Source organism: Alosa pseudoharengus, unplaced genomic scaffold, assembly GCF_046254945.1.
Source record: "Alosa pseudoharengus isolate Yale_2024_CS ecotype anadromous, Long Island Sound unplaced genomic scaffold, YU_APseudo_1.1 YU_APseudo_1.1_scf_1, whole genome shotgun sequence".
NCBI classification, from domain to species: domain Eukaryota; kingdom Metazoa; phylum Chordata; class Actinopteri; order Clupeiformes; family Clupeidae; genus Alosa; species Alosa pseudoharengus.
The window spans coordinates 26,910,759-26,927,775 of record NW_027468564.1 but is presented as its reverse complement, the minus strand read 5'-3'; the positions used below and the strand labels follow the sequence as shown (position 1 = coordinate 26,927,775).

Here is a 17,017-nt window from a genome sequence, read left to right as displayed (position 1 = left end):
ACTATTTTCCTCTATACTACCTAACAACAGTCAGCGAAGTAAGGAAACGTATTTTCTTATTGGTCAGAAAAAAAAGACCGCGCCCACACTGAGAGAGTCTAACATTTTTCGGAGGGATTACGTGAAGACAAAAACAATAATTACTAGCGCAGATTCAAAGTAAAGAAATAGCTTCATAGCAGTAGTTGCTACTGTAGATCTAAAGAAGGGAACTTGTAAGGTGTGGATTCTCTTGTTATAGAAGACTTCGGTTATGTTCTGATTATTGAAGTCTCGGTAAGTGTAGCTATCTTAGTCGCTTAGCTGAACATATTAGCTAAGAAGCTAGTCCTGGGGTTTATACCAGGCTGGATTCCGTGTTTATCACATTTCATGTAATACATTTAGTGATGAGATTCGAATGATAGAATGTTAAGAACTTCCAAACATGTTCCATATAATGGTGTAATGTATTTGAATGAGTTATTCTGTATCCTGTATTCACATAATCAGTGTGTAGTTGTTGGATGTATGTGGCGCTGATAATTCACATAACCAGCGTGTAGTTGTTGGATGTACATGTCGCTGATAACCACTTAAATTTGATGTCATTCATCTCTTAATGATACATTTCATGTTCTTGCGTATTTGTTACTGAAATGAATGTATTAGTTTACTAGTAAGTTCATTTTGTAAGCCCTGTGTACATTTATGCAGGCTGGGTTTTTATGACACTGGAACTCTTCCCTGCGCGGAGGATGGCGAGCCACTCAAGACTGAATCGCCTCGGAGGAAACCCTTCCGTGTGCATCTTCTGATTTCAAGTGTGGTAGGACTGATAGTTAACCACGCAATTGATTGAATCTTCTTTCTTTTTTTTTTGAATTCTCCAACCGGATACTATCGGGTAGGACTGAACTGTAAACATACACTTGATTGAAACAACGTTTTGATTCCTCATCTGGACTATTCTATTTTTTTGTTTGAACTTTGTTGCAATTGCGAAACCATAACTTTTATGGGTGCACCCTGTTCTTTTGGGACTGTTGGTTAATAGCTCATTAATAACTGGAAAATACCAGAACACACATACACTGATATATAGCACAGAACCAACTTTATTTTGGGTTATTGAGCATTATGAATGTAAATGACTGAGAATACATTTTATGTTCTACTTACCTTGGTGTTTCAATTCAGTCATTGATTCCTGGTCCATTACTGAATTATTTGAGCCTATTCTAGGTGTTTCTCTTAAATGGGTTACAATGGCATCTAATTCGAGACTCACATTGCATCCCAATTTATTCGACAAAGAAACACCTTTTTGCCTTCACTTTGTTCATGACAATGCAGTAAAAAGTTGTTTTAGAATCATCATGAGTGTACAGTCAGGTCAGATCAGTTCGTGTCACAGATATGGAGCGCAAAAAGGGCATTTTTCATTACTAAATAAAAATGGCATTTATTTCTGTAAGGCGCACACCACATGTCTGTAAATTGCCAGCCCCAAAGCCCCCCTCCACCATGGTTCTTATATTGCCAGATTCAGGACAGTCTGCCCTACACATACATGAAAGCCATGTCCAACTGACAGAGATACATTTCAAAATAAGAATGGTATAATACGCTTTTTGTCTTTGTATTATTTAAAAATCAAAACCAAATCAATGCAAGTATTAATATGAATTGGTGGCAGATCTGGGTAGCCTAGAGACTGTTCTGAAAAAATATAGCATGTGTAAATGGCAATGACCAGGATAAATGCTTATAAGTTATAACTAAAGGTAGTGAGAATGGCCAAAAATAGAGTAGGGCTCATAGGGCTAAATAAAAAAAATGGCATTTATTTCCGTAAGGCACACACCACATATTTTTCACATTTGCCCAGCCCCAGAGAATCCCTCCACCATGGCAATGATATTGCCAGATTCAGGACAGTCTGCCCTACACACACATGTGCCAGCTGACAGTTTGCAGTGGTGAGATACATGTCAAAATATAAGAATTTTTATAATACACTTTTTGTATTTTTATTATTTAAAAATCAAAATTAGGGTAGCCTAGACTCTGCTGAAAAAAACAATGTATAGCATGTGTGTATGGCACTTACATTGACCAGGATAAATGCTTCTAACTAAAGGTAGTGAAAAAGCCCTTAAAACAGTCTAGGGTTCTAAGGGTTAATTTCTTATTTCAGAGCCATGTTACTTACAGCCAAGTACTTGGAGTGGATATCAGAAAGAAATATAGTTTGGCCATCAGTATAAGATTAAATATCTGCATTCAATATTTGTAGTATTTAGTATTGTTCTTTAACATCGTTTGAATAAGACTGATTAAGTGTTTTTATAGCATTGGCCTATTTATGGAAAATGTGTTGGTGTGGACAACAAACTGACCTGTGTATCAGTGTTGGCTTTACACAATTTATTGCCATTATTAAAATAGGCTATCCTGATCTTCAAAACTGTTTGAGTAGTTTTCAAATAGTAGTTTTGATTCCCAAGTGCCACCCCAATAAAAAGTCTGGACCCAGCTGGCCCCCCCCCCCCCCTATAAAATAATCCTGGCTACGCCCCTGCAAGACTCTGTCCATAATGACCAGGACCCTGCACCTCAATCTTTGTTCGAGCTTGTCTGGTTGCAGCACAATGCGCTGCAATTGCCGTCGTCAAGGCCTTGACTGCTCCCTAGCTTGCACTTTGATCCCGTGAGGGAAATCTGCATTTATCCCAATCCATGAATTAGTGAAACACACTCAGCACACAGTGAACACACAGTGAGGTGAAACACACACTAATCTCGACGCAGTGAGCTGCCTGCTACAGCTGGGGGAGCAGTGAGGGGTTAGGTACCTTGCTCAAGGGCCGTTCCTACTGGTCGGGTTCGAACCGGCAATCTTTCGGTTACAAGTCCGAAGCGCTAGCCAGTAGGCCACAGCTGCCACAATGCATATGTTCAAATATGTCGGCAAACTTGGATGAGAACATTGATTGAACTTTTTTTTTGTTGTTGCCAGAGTTATGGCCTACTGTACCTCCTGTTTTGTATTAAAGTGCCTACTGGTCTTTCTCTTCTATCTGTCTCTTGAGTTGTGGTTTTGGGTACGTATTGTCTATTTACAGATTTCAATATCAATGACTTGTCTGTTAATAGTGGTTTCCGCTGAAATATGTATTCCCTTTCACTGTAATCGTTAAAGGGTGTTTTCTCAAAATTAGGTTTCCGTACACTGTGGAGGTGAAATATCCACTTCAGTAACACTATTATAAACTATTATAAACTATTCATTACAGATTTCTTCCTATCTATATGTTGTGTTTGCTTAGGGAGGAGTTATGTTGATATATTTTCAATAGCCTGATATTTTCTATATCTTCTAAATAGTATTTTCTAATGTATGGGATGATAGAGAAACAGAGCCGCAGTCCCTTCTTTAATAGTGTCTTTCTGTAATTTCTCAACATAATGAAACAATACATGTTTAATCTGGCTTCATCCAATTTTCAGATGGTGTGTTTTCTATATGCAAATGATGGTACATTTTATGAATAAATGTCTAATTTGCATATATAAACATAAAATCTCAAAAACTTGTAATACATTTTTTCTTTGGTTTGATGTCACTAATCAACTGGAGAAGTTTCATAGTGATAGCTATTAAATTTTTTCCCTATTACTTAGAATGTTGGGCAGAACTTTGGCCTTTAATCTAAAATAAAAATATGTTCCACTCCATCTTCGGCAGAAGACTTTTAGTATATGATTCAGGAGGGTATTACGACCAATAAAAACTATGAGGCATTTCTGTTGCAATTTTTTTTTGTTTTGAAGTATTGAGTTAGTGAATTAGCTTAACATTGTGTGCTGATAACTTGCAACCGTAGACAGTAAAAGAAAGCAATTGTAGCCTAGCCTACAACTTCTGTAATTGCTGCATGCGTGCACTGTTATTCTCTCTCCTGCTCAAACAAAAAGTGTGCATGCATATAGTTCTGCATTAAGTTGCGTTAGATAACGTGTTTACTTTACAGAAAATTGTAAATAGCCTACTGTCATGCAGTTAATTGGATACTGTGCAGAGTTGGGAAGTTATGGTAGGCTAACTTGGTGTGAATACACACACAAAGGAAATTCTCTCGTCGTTGAGTAGCCTGATGGTACGTACTGTGCAAACAGCCGTACCAGAGCCATATAAAAAGAGAGTTGCGACACTCTTTGAAGTCGCCGCCACGCGGTCACGTGGTTCACGTAAGCTTCAACAGTTCCAAACAGCTCTTTGCGTGTCGTGTTATTTCAATGGGATAGACAGCAGCAAGTGCGTTATTGAACGTGAAACATTACAACAAACCAAAAACGAGTGTTATTACGTGTTAGCATGCTTACATTATAGTGTCAATTATATATTGCGAGTATAATTAGTTTGCAACATCAATCTAAAATATGTTCTTTGGTAGTTCTAACATTGAACGTTTGTTTCCTTGCTGGACATTAGCTGTTATTGGATTCCTACATTTGCCTGTATCACGCTACATATACTTTACTTACATTGTCAAAACGTAGGCTATGCATTTTGTATCATTTTTGTGTGTGAATATTAGATCCAGTGTCCTTTTCAGTTCGTTTGGTGAGATGAAGATGAAGGTGCACCTCCCCCCCCAAATCTGCACAACTTTGATCATTGTAAGACTAGCAATAAACGTCTATCAAATATATAAATGGCATTCAGTAGCCTAACAGCTTCAATTTTAAAAGTTTGATCAATGCATTAAATCTGTTCAGTTCTTTTAGAGAAATCGCATAAAGGTGGGCATTTTAAGAGTAAGCCATAAACTCAAAAACACATAGGCTAAATAAGAATCAATTACAACTTAACTCAACTATTTCAATAAAATACTTATAACTTATACACTGTATTCCCCAACAGTGTTGTAAACTCAATAAAATTGCAGAGCTGTACTCAAAGCTGCCATATTGTTCAGGCACCACAAAAGTTTTAAGTTCACTCAACTAGTTTCCCAGTTATTGATTATTTTGACAAGATTAACTCTTAGTATATGAGTAGAACTGACCCCCAAACTCATTTTTTTCAAGAGTGGATTGAAATTACGTCTGACGTAATAAAGACGTGCAACTTCATTGGTTAGGTTCATATCAACATGGCAAATAACCTAATAACCTACACAAACCAACATAAACCAATAAAAAATTCGGAAATCCCAATGAATGGTGAATTAACTAGTCTACGGTCAATTATGGCAGTTATTAGGGGTGTGACTTTCGAAACTGACGTCTCGAATCAGTGTCGAGGCTTCGAAGCACAAGTGTTTCGAAACGTGGTTCAAAACAGCCATATCATGTGACCACTGCTTCGAAACATCGTTCAAAATCCCCATGTCATGTGACCAAAGTTAAGTGAACCTTCGGTACATTTCACCGGTGTCGGCAGGCGTGCCCGCGCGTTCAATTATGGAAAGCGGTTTAGGACATAAGGTCTGTCAAAATTATGGCAAGCCGTTCAAGACAAAACGTCTGTCAAAATAACGCCTCCACGTGTAGATTTTTTACTTCTTCAGGGGTAAAAAATAGACGTCTGAGCGTCAGACGTCAAATTTTTACGTGTGCCACGCGCAAAAACTTTACGTCTGACGTCAGAAGTAAAACAATGACGTCTGGGTGATTTGCTGCAATGCCAGAGCCTTTGTGCCAGAGTAGACACAGCATTGGCTGCTGGAAACAGGAAATGCAGCCGCTATAGTTGCAGCAGAAGAAACAAGATGCCAGAGCAATGTGCAGCATATTCCTGCTCAAATTGGCGGACCATCGCAAACAGGGCTCGGGGGATTACTTTTCACAAGTAAGATTTAACATTATCGTACTATTGGTTGTATTTTGTGAATTCAATATTACCAGAGAGTTGAAAAGGAGCAAGGATCTTTGTTATTGTATGTAAATCGTAGCCAGCTAGCTAGGCTACTTGCTAGGTGTTTACCCGGCTATGAACTGAGACTTGATGAGTCATATTCCATAACACTGACTTACATTACAACTGACACAAGAATGCTATTGTAGAAATTAATCAAATATTACTAATATAACATTGGCCGGCGAATTTTACACAAGTGGCACAGACTGTAGCCTATTATCGGGCAGTTGCTACTTGTAGCTTAGCTAGTAATAAGTGTGTTGGTGGTACAGTAGCTTCACTATTTCCTGAATAAAGTAACTTTTCAATAGCTTAACTTCTTTATATGAAGTAGCTTGGCCAAACAAGCTACACTTTTGTCATGTGAAATTAGCACAATTTAAAGTAGCTTCCTATGTAGTGAACTAGCCTACTGCTGTGTTTGTGTTACTAAGCTTGCTACATTTGACTGGGGTGGTAGTTTTGTGTAGTGAAGTTTTATTCATGGCAGAGTAACTAGATAGATAGAGATAGATAGATAGATACTTTATTGATCGATCCTCAAGGGGAAATTCAAGATACTGATAGTTTTGCTCACTACAATTCCCAAGTAGCTTGCCCAACACTGTATTATTCACATGTAATTCACTCTAACAAAAATAAGATGCATCTCAAATCCCTTTTTATTCATTCATTTATTTTATATTTCCCCAGAACAACTGCCTTGCTCAAGGACTACCACGAATGAGCTGAACGGTCTCCTCACACCCCTGGAACTGAGGAAGGTGTAGCTCTACATTGCATAACTGCAGGGCATCTGCTAGACTGTGACTGAATATTTGATTTATGAGCTCCACCTTCATCGCCTTTTTGGTATGGCAACTGCTCTGCCCATGACCGGAAATCACTGCAGAGGGTGTGAAAACTGCCCAACGCATCACCGGTTCCTCACTCCCCTCCATCGAGGCCATCCAGGGCAAGCGATGCTTGCGTAAGGCGTGCAGCATCATCAAAGACTGTTCTCACCCCAACCACAGACTGTTCACCCCACTCTCCTCAGGGAGGCTTTACAGGTCTCTCCGGCAGTGTTGCCAGATGCCAGCAAGGTTTTCCAGCCCAAAACCTCGTCAAAAACCGCGAGAATGCACAAAAAACCGCCCAAATTTGCTTTTGCTTGTTTCTCATTTGAACACATTGAAATCATTAACAAGCTTTAAAATTACCCATTTTTCGACTTAGCCTATCCAATTTCAGAAACAATATTCAATCAAATGAACGCAAAAGTAGGCTACACGGACGTCAGACTATTCTTCTATAAGCTTATGTTACGGAAAATAATGCAATAGGCTAAACGTAGACTATCAATGAGTGTTTGTGTCAATAGACGCTTGAAACAAAAGCATTCAGTAGGCTATATGAACATACAAAATAGCCTAACGCACAACATTTCAATTATTTATAATAGCAACATGACACATGCATATTCATGTATAACATTAGATGAAAATCGCATTGATTATAGAACAGGGGTGTCGACTCTTTGCAGAGGCAGTGCGTTCATAACTGGTGGGCCAACTCTAGGCTACACAAAAAATATTTTCATAGGCCTACCCCAAATGTAGGCTAAAGGCTTGAGTTAAACTTGAGTCTGACACCTGTGATTTAGAACAATTAATTAATACCTAGGCGCTATCTATTCCCTGAGACAGGCAGTTAGGCCTAGAGTTTTCATGAAAATCGCGCTGAATGGGCTATTTAGGACAGTGTCAGTGCGCTCTTTGCAGAAGCAGTGCGTTCATGCATGGCAACTCTATACACGCAAAAAATATTTTCATACGCCAGATATAGGCTAAAGGCAAACTTGAGTTTGACACCTGTAATTTAGAACAATTAGTAGGCCTACCTGACAGGCAGTTAAACCTAGAGTTTTCATGAAAGTCGCGTTGAACGAACAGGGGTGTCAGTGCGCTCTTTGCAGAAGCAGAACGTTCATACATGGCGGGCCATCTCCACAAAAAACATAGGCCTATGGCCCTAGGCCCTTCGTGAAAATCGCTTTGAGCAATTGTTATTAGGCCTAAAAATAATTAAAAAGTTCTAGTAGGCTTTGTCAAACTTCCTCAACAACTGTCGGGCTGGACGGAACGTGGGCCGTAGTCCTATGTCAAGCCAATCGCGCAAGACCTGCGCACATCCATCAACCCTGAAAGAAGGGGTAAGTCCATCCTGTCTCGTAGGTAATCTTTCAGCAGTGTGCACACTCATGAAGAGATTGACTGTAATGAGAAAATGCTCTTTGCCCACTTTGGCATATTGACATTGTCAGTCAGCTAGCTAAGTTTGAAAACCCCGCGAGCTGTGTGTTTGAAGGGCGGTCTGCGCCGGAGTAGGGGAGAACTGGACTCAAACACTTTTTAATTAAACGTAATTTACAAAGACATCGTAAAACACTGAAAGCTAATATTTTGTCACAAGCAACCTACATCTGTCCTCTGTCAAATACCGTTGCATTTTCAGCTCTGAACAAAACCATTCAGGAGTTATTTAAGGAGAAATCGAACGTGCGTTTTGTTTCATTCGTCCCTCCTGGCCGGGATAAATGAAACGACATGGGGGACGAAAGAAACATACAGCTTAAACTTCCCACAACTTCAATATTTGACAACATCATGAATGGTACTTGAAATATGTGTTAATTTGGATAAATTACTGCTGGGCTTTACGGTCTGCTGTGAATATCTAACAACTAATTGCCGTCATTGTGAAGCGCATATCTCGCGGTTATGGAAATACCATGCACTATGCCATTTATATAGCTAGAATGCATAAGGTGACGTGAGCTGAGAGTGTCGTGAGTTTAGGGGGCACGTCAGCCAGAGGGTGTGTGAGTGACTGAGTGAGAGACTGCTGCCTGCTGACCAGAAACGGTCGCTGGAAGAAGGGTCTGAAGTGCCTCTGTTAAGGCTACAAAATCCCGCCGAACTGATCCGAAACCAGCCCAATTTTTATACACCCGCCCAAACCCATTTTTGCCCGCAAAATAGATGGCAAAACCGCCCAATTGGGCGGGAAACCGCCCAATCTGGCAACCCTGCTCTCCGGACCTGAACCAGCAGGTTCAGAGGAAGCTTCTTTCCTGCGACTGTCACCCTACTAAACTCTAGCTCTGCATCCCGGTGACATCCAACGAACTTAAGCCCCCATCAACCCCCGCCCCCGCCTGATGCCTCCTTGTCTGTGCTTGTTGAGGTGTTCACGACCATGGTGACTCAAGGCTGCCATGGTCGTAGAGTATATACTTATACTATATACTATACGACCATGGCAGCCTTGACAGGGACAACAAGGAGACGGACATCCCCCACCCCACCCCCTCACAACTGGACTACCCTATCCCATCCATAGTGTCTATTTATTTACAAACTTATCCATAGCCATATTCTACTGCTCTTCATCCTGCACATACACTTATTCTTAATACTATTATAATGTTACTGTTTCTGCACTACAATGGTACTGTTACCACACTGCACATAGCTGTACATACTGTACATATCTGTTTATATGGTTTATACTAAATATCCATATTTATTCAGTTTGTCTGTAATATATTCACTGCATAATACACTGCATATATCTAATATTTTTCTTACTACTACTATAATGGTACTGCCACTACATTGCACATATCTGTACATGTTGTTTATATTACATAGCCATATTTATTCTGCTCTTCTAAGGTTACTGCTAATACACTGCACATACTTATATTTCATTTATGTCTACACTGCACTATATTTTTTGTCTGCCTATGCACCAACTACTTTGTATATCACATTGCACTTTTCTGCTTTTTTGCACTTCTGGTTAGACACAAACTGCATTTTGTTGTCTCTGTACTTGGACTCTGCACAATGACAATAAAGTTGAATCTAATCTAATCTAATCACCTGCATTCGCCACTCTGTCTCCCATTTTCCCATGACTCGGTCCTCTTTTATGGAGTTTACCCAGTTTCATTATGTACTGCCACCTGCTGTCTGTAGCACTTTTGTTCTCAGTCTAAGTGTATCTAAGCAATTTTAGCAAGGTGGACTGGGAACATACAAAATTACATGCACCAGTTGTGCATGTACTGTCACCAGCATGACAGTAACCTCTGTCTCACTGAGCCTGTGAAGACACTCCCAGATTCTTTACTGATTGCATTGAACAGGGCTGATCTCAGCCGTTTTTAAAATGTTTCTTAATTCCTCTTTATTTGATCTCTTCATTGGGGCTAGAACCTGTGAACTGTGAATAACACATGCTGGCCTTTTTTTCTGGTATTAATGAACTGTTACACTTACTTATGCCAAAAACCAATGTCTGTTTTTTAACGATCAGAAACAAACCTACAAACTTGCACTTTTCAATGTTTATGGAACTTTTCTAACAGATATTGAACCCAGTTACACCATTTCCTTTACTTATTCCAAACCAATGTCTGTTTATCAAACTTTATTTTTGATGGCACTGAACCTAAATATGAAAACACTTGAAAATGTTTATGGAATTACAACTACATTTAACTCATTACAACTTGTATCAAACCAGTTTTTGTCTATGCTGTCAAACATTATGGATTATGTTCCCAGTTTTGATCTGGGATGTCATCACTTTATATGATATACAGTATCAGAATATTCTATTACTGTTAAGCCACTATGAATATTAAAATACACACAACCATGTTTCCTGTATCAGCTCTTCTACTCTGAGTCAATTTACTCAGGTTTGTCACTCAACCACGTAGCCTACTTGGAATAGCCTACCCCTCAGGTGTCTGAATGGCTGATCTCTGTCTGAGTGGTTGAGCACTGCTCTTCCATGCCCACATCCACGGCTGAAGTGCCCTTGAGCAAGGCACCTAACCCCCTTACTGTTCCCCGAGCGCCGCTGTAGCAGGTAGCTCACTGCTCGGGGTTAGTGTGTGCTTCACCTCACTGTGTGTTCACTGTGTGCTGTGTGTGTTTCACTAATTCACAGATTTGGATAAATGCAGAGACCAAATTTCCCTCACGGGATCAAAAGAGTGAATATATACTTATACAGAAAGGTTCCATAAACATTTAAATGAGATCAGCCATTCAGACACCTGAGGGGTAGGCTATTCCAAGTAGGCTATGTGGTTACGGGTGCAGAGAGACCTGTAACGCCTCCCTGAGGGGAGTGGGGTGAACAGTCTGTGGTTGGGGTGAGAACAGTCTTTGATGATGCTGCACGCCTTACGCAAGCATCGCTTGCCCTGGATGGCCTCGATGGAGGGGAGTGAGGAACCGGTGATGCGTTGGGCAGTTTTCACACCCTCTGCAGTGCTTTCCGGTAATGGGCAGAGCAGTTGCCATACCAAAAAGGTGATGAAGGTGGAGCTCATAAATCAAATATTCAGTCACAGTCTAGCAGATGCCCTGCAGTAATGCAATGTAGAGCTACACCTTCCTCAGTTCCAGGGGTGTGAGGAGACCGTTCAGCTTATTCGTGGTAGTCCTTGAGCAAGGCAGTTGTTCTGGGGAAATATAAAATAAATAAATTAATAAAAAGGGATTTGAGATGCATCTTATTTTTGTTAGAGTGGATTACATGTGAATAATACAGTGTTGGGCAAGCTACTTGGGAATTGTAGTGAGCAAAACTATCAGTATCTTGAATTTCCCCTTGAGGATCAATAAAGTATCTATCTATCTATCTCTATCTATCTAGTTACTCTGCCATGAATAAAACTTCACTACACAAAACTACCACCCCAGTCAAATGTAGCAAGCTTAACAGCAGTAGGCTAGTTCACTACATAGGAAGCTACTTTAAATTGTGCTAATTTCACATGACAAAAGTGTAGCTTGTTTGGCCAAGCTACTTCATATAAAGAAGTTAAGCTATTGAAAAGTTACTTTATTCAGGAAATAGTGAAGCTACTGTACCACCAACACACTTATTACTAGCTAAGCTACAAGTAGCAACTGCCCGATAATAGGCTACAGTCTGTGCCACTTGTGTAAAATTCGCCGGCCAATGTTATATTAGTAATATTTGATTAATTTCTACAATAGCATTCTTTTGTAATGTTGTAATGTAAGTCAGTGTTATGGAATATGACTCATCAAGTCTCAGTTCATAGCCGGGTGAACACCTGAACACCTAGCAAGTAGCCTAGCTTGCTGGCTACGATTTACATACAATAACAAAGATCCTTGCTCCTTTTCAACTCTCTGGTAATATTGCATTCACAAAATACAACCAATAGTACGATAATGTTAAATCTTACTTGTGAAAAGTAATCCCCCGAGCCCTGTTTGCGATGGTCCGCCGATTTGAGCAGGAATATGCTGCACATTGCTCTGGCATCTTGTTTCTTCTGCTGCAACTATAGCGGCTGCATTTCCTGTTTCCAGCAGCCAATGCTGTGTCTACTCTGGCACAAAGGCTCTGGCATTGCAGCAAATCACCCAGACGTCATTGTTTTACTTCTGACGTCAGACGTAAAGTTTTTGCGCGTGGCACACGTAAAAATTTGACGTCTGACGCTCAGACGTCTATTTTTTACCCCTGAAGAAGTAAAAAATCTACACGTGGAGGCGTTATTTTGACAGACGTTTTGTCTTGAACGGCTTGCCATATTCAATTAACAGTGTAGCTTTCTATTAAGCAATAACCATGATGGTGTAGTGGTTAGTGAGGGTGTTTTTTGCACGGTAGACCAGGCTGCTCAAATGTGGTTCGATCCCCGTTTGATTTGCAAGGTATTGTTTCAGATCGTAGGCCTATCTGTTTATGTTTTCTTACTTCACCATTAACCACACAGTTTCAACTAAACTCTCAGAATGGTCAAAAATCGATAGTTTTTATAAGAAGAAAGTGATTTAGAGAACACATAGTGGCAGCAATAAGATTCTCTTTATTGTGACTTCATGTGGTCTCCCATCCAGTAATTGACCAAGGGTATGCTGCTTAGCTTTTCACAAAGACTGAACACAGGTAACACAGCGAGCCACGAACTTTAAAGACTATATCTCCAATACGAAGCATTTGACAGATTTGTTTCACCCTAAACAGCTCTGAGGTGTCGGAATTGTTCCAAAGCTTCGGAACAATTCGGCACAATTGCTTGGAACGTTTCAGTGTTTCATAAAGCCTCGCTTTGCCCATCCCTAGCAGTTAGTAAATTGATACACTTTGACATCGTAGGCCTAAGACTAATTGTTTGCAAGGACTGCTGCGCACCCGGATGTAGGCAGGCAAGCTGCAAGCAATCAGTGAGATGATCCATCAATCATCATCAGACTGCTACTACACAAAGGTAAGAACGCGCCTAAATGGAGGTGTACTTTGTTTATTTATTTGTGTAGGCCTACCGTCTTCCAGCGGGCAGACCTCAGCTAAAGTGTAGGCTGTGTAAGAGAGACCTTTTGCGGGCTAGCTGCATGTTTTATAGCGAGTTAACTAAAGTTTGTTGTCTGAGCTGTCAGCCAGCCAGCCTGTTGTTGCACTACTTTAGTGGAAACTGGACAGACAAACAGTATGGTTTAGCATTACCAAAGATCCTTTTATCAACCGTTTCTGGTGTGGCCTACTTTGGCCGCGCAGGTTAGACACCAAAGCAACGTTTCATAAGTTGGAAATAAAACACATGACACGCACAAACAGGCAGCGCACTTTTAAGCATTTTATTAGTAGCCTACCATAAGGTGCCATAAGCTATATGGTTTGCATTAGCTGCTAGATGTAATGCAAAGTAACACTGCAGGGTAATTCTTCAACTATGATACTTTTCTTGTCCTTGGAAGAAATAAGAAAAACTAAAACATATTTAGGCTACTTTTGTTTTTGGTGGTGGAAATGACATTGCCCTAAAAACACAGTTTATTATGACCGCCGCGCAGCGAAGCGGCGGTCATATAGGTTTAGTCAGATTTTTTTTTTTTTTTTTTTTTTTTCTTTTTCGCATGCCCAAATTTCTGTCAATGATTCCCGGGACACTGAAAGACCGGGGTACACGAAACTTGGTGGGCATGTAACCCCACATGGATAGCATGGAACCATCGTTTTTCGTTTTGATCTGTAGCCCCCCCGCTGGACTGGACCCCCCGAAAGGAGGGTAGGGCAGACACAGTTTTCTGGGAATATCTCGAAAACCGTAGGGTTTAGGAGGACCATTTTTTTTTTGTATGTTGATCTCATTTCATGTATAGCGCCACCTAGTTAAACACAAAAAAGTAAAAATGAGGTGTTGTAATTGAAGGTATCTGTGACCTAACAAAGTCAAAACTGTACAAAATTGGAAGTGTAGGATCATTATGACACCCTCTGTATGCACGCCAAGTTTCGTGGAATTCCGTTCATGGGGGGCCACACAATAAATTCATTTATGTTACTATACACCAACTGGCCTGTAGGTGGCCGGAGACAGTTTTCTGTGAATATCTCGATAACCGTAGGGCCTAGGAGGTCCACCTTTTTTATGTATGTTGGTCTTAAGGGGGCATGTCAACCCATCCCATTACCACTTATTTTATGTATAGCGCCACCTAGTTAAAAATGAAAAAGCAAAAAATTAGGTGTTTTCATCACAATATCTCTGGGTGACAAGGTCAAAACTGCACGAAATTAAAAGTGTAGGATCATTATGACACCCTCCGAATGCATGCCAAGTTTTGTGTACTTTCGTTCATGGGGGGCCTTACAATAAAATAATTTATGTGTACAGTTAGTGACGTACACCAACAAGGATTCCTGGGACACTGAAAGACCGGGGTACACGAAACTTGGTGGGCATGTACCCCCACATGGATAGCATGGAACCGTCATTTTTCGTTTTGATCTGTAGCCCCCCCGCTGGACTGGACCCCCCGAAAGGAGGGTAGGGCAGACACAGTTCTCTGTGAATATCTTGAGAACTGTAGGGCCTAGGATGACCATTTTTTTCTGTATGTTTGCCTCCAGGGGTCATGTTAACCCATTTCATGTGCACACATGTGCACAGATACACACACACACACACATACATTCACAGTAATCATACGTATGACACATACTCACACAGTAGACATATGTACGCTTGCATGCACAGGCACATACGCAGGCACAAACACACACACGCACACACACACACACACACACACTCACACACACACACACACACATAACATAAACATAACACAAACAATCAAGAATTTCTCAGAATTATAAACAGGCAAGATGGAGGTGGGGTTGTATAAAATGAATTTTACATGTGAAATCTATGAACTAATCATGTTTTGGTACTTGTTGTCTAGCAGATACCAGTGACAATTGAGTGTGGATAATGCAATTTAGTGAGACAGTTAGAATCATATAGGCCTTTCAGCGTGATTTCTTTTTGTGGAAAAAATGTGCTGGACTGGGCGGCGGTCATATTTTGTACCGCTCTGCGGTACATCTAGTTTGCTTCATAGTAGGCCTACTAGGGTTGGGCGATGTCGCCTAAATTGGCATTTGACGATGTGTACAGTAAAACATCGTGATGGACGATGATATCGTCGGGGGGGGGCGGGGGTTAGTGCTGTAAACACTAGCCTAATTAATTAGCCTATAGGTATGTCTGTACAGAAATACATTTATTCTACTATTCTACCATAGGTGCCAACTCTCACGCATTGGCCGTGAGACACACGCATTTGATTAGTTTCACACACTCACACGCCACACCCCCGATTTCTCACGCTAAAGTGTCAACCCGGTCGGTCAGATGCCTGAAAAATGAGTTTAGGCTATCTATAGATCTACCTTTTGAGCCACGGTTATGCTTTCAGAGACGGTGAGAGTGTTCAAGAGCACCCCCTGTCTGTGGAATTTTCTAAATTTTCTCTCATTTGCAATGCTACTTCAGAAGCCGTCCCAGTCGCATTCCCCCCGCATTTCCCCGGCTTCAGGTATGCTTTGAGTATTATTGAGTATTTTTCACGCTGAAGTGTCAACCTGGTAGGTCAAATACCTGATGAGGTTCAAATAAACTAAACCTATACATATGATGATATCACACAGGTGAACGTGCGGAATCTAAGCTTTCCAGTGATATTAGCGCCAAGTTGCTGTGATAAATGGTTCGCGAGAAAATTAACATTGAACCGACGTGCAATTTAGGCTAATCATATTTGCATTTTGCACACAGTGCACACCTATTACTCTCGGTTTAATATTTCACTAACCCTTCACACAACACGTGGCAAACCCAATATCACAATAAACAGCAAACCGTACTGAATACGAGGATATAAAGCATGCCTCTGTGCAATAAGTGGTTCCTGAGTAATCCGGTTTTGAAATTGCAACACATTTCTACATAGCCTCATTGGGGCGAAATTATTAGAAAATGTATTCTAATGTAAACTATTTGTCAGTAGGCCTACATACATTTTTGTAAATTGCTCAGCCATAGATTATCCCACTATCATGGTTCTTATATTGTCAGGTTCCAGCAAACATTCACATCATGCAGATATGGGTAGGCCTACATCCTGAAAAAGGAATAGCATGTAGGCCTAGGCTATAGGCTATGGCCATTACAATGACCAATATATTATCTTAAATAAACTAGCTGAATAACACAGGTGACCACTTCTGCATCATTTCATGGGGTGCTGAAATGTACACACATTTCTGAACATTTCTGAACTGTGAAATGTAGCATATGTTTTTGTGGTTGTGAACTTATTGCAATATCACCATAACTATTCCACCTGTGTGTGCATGTTTATAATTCTGAAGTGCAAAATAGCTTAGGCTACAGCACAAATATTTCCATAAAAATAAGCAAGTCTGAACTCTGAATTTATTTTGAAAGTGCACCTGATTGATGCATTTAAAAGTTAAAATATACAAACATTTCTTAAATTCTTACAAAACACACACCCACTTTTTAAAATTGTTAGTTTGGACCCCCCCACTTTTGCCGTGCGAAATACCAGTGCTGTTTTCAGCATCTGTTTAGTGCTTCATTGTCATATTCATTGGATTCTCCCATTTGAGCGTAAATCGCTCATAAACTTTTTTTTTTTGTTACACGCATTCTCCCTCTTCTGTCACACACACAGTGACAAGCGCCAAATCCCCTGC

General features: G+C 40.4%; 1 long non-coding RNA gene across 1 annotated transcript; it reads left to right on the top strand.

Annotated features, from left to right (window-relative positions):
• Positions 1 to 197: 197 nt before the first annotated feature.
• On the top strand, positions 198 to 1,160 carry LOC143124304 (uncharacterized). Its single transcript, XR_012987016.1, has 2 exons — positions 198 to 276; positions 697 to 1,160. It is a non-coding gene; the product is annotated as an uncharacterized LOC143124304 (long non-coding RNA).
• The last annotated feature ends 15,857 nt before the right edge of the window (positions 1,161 to 17,017 follow it).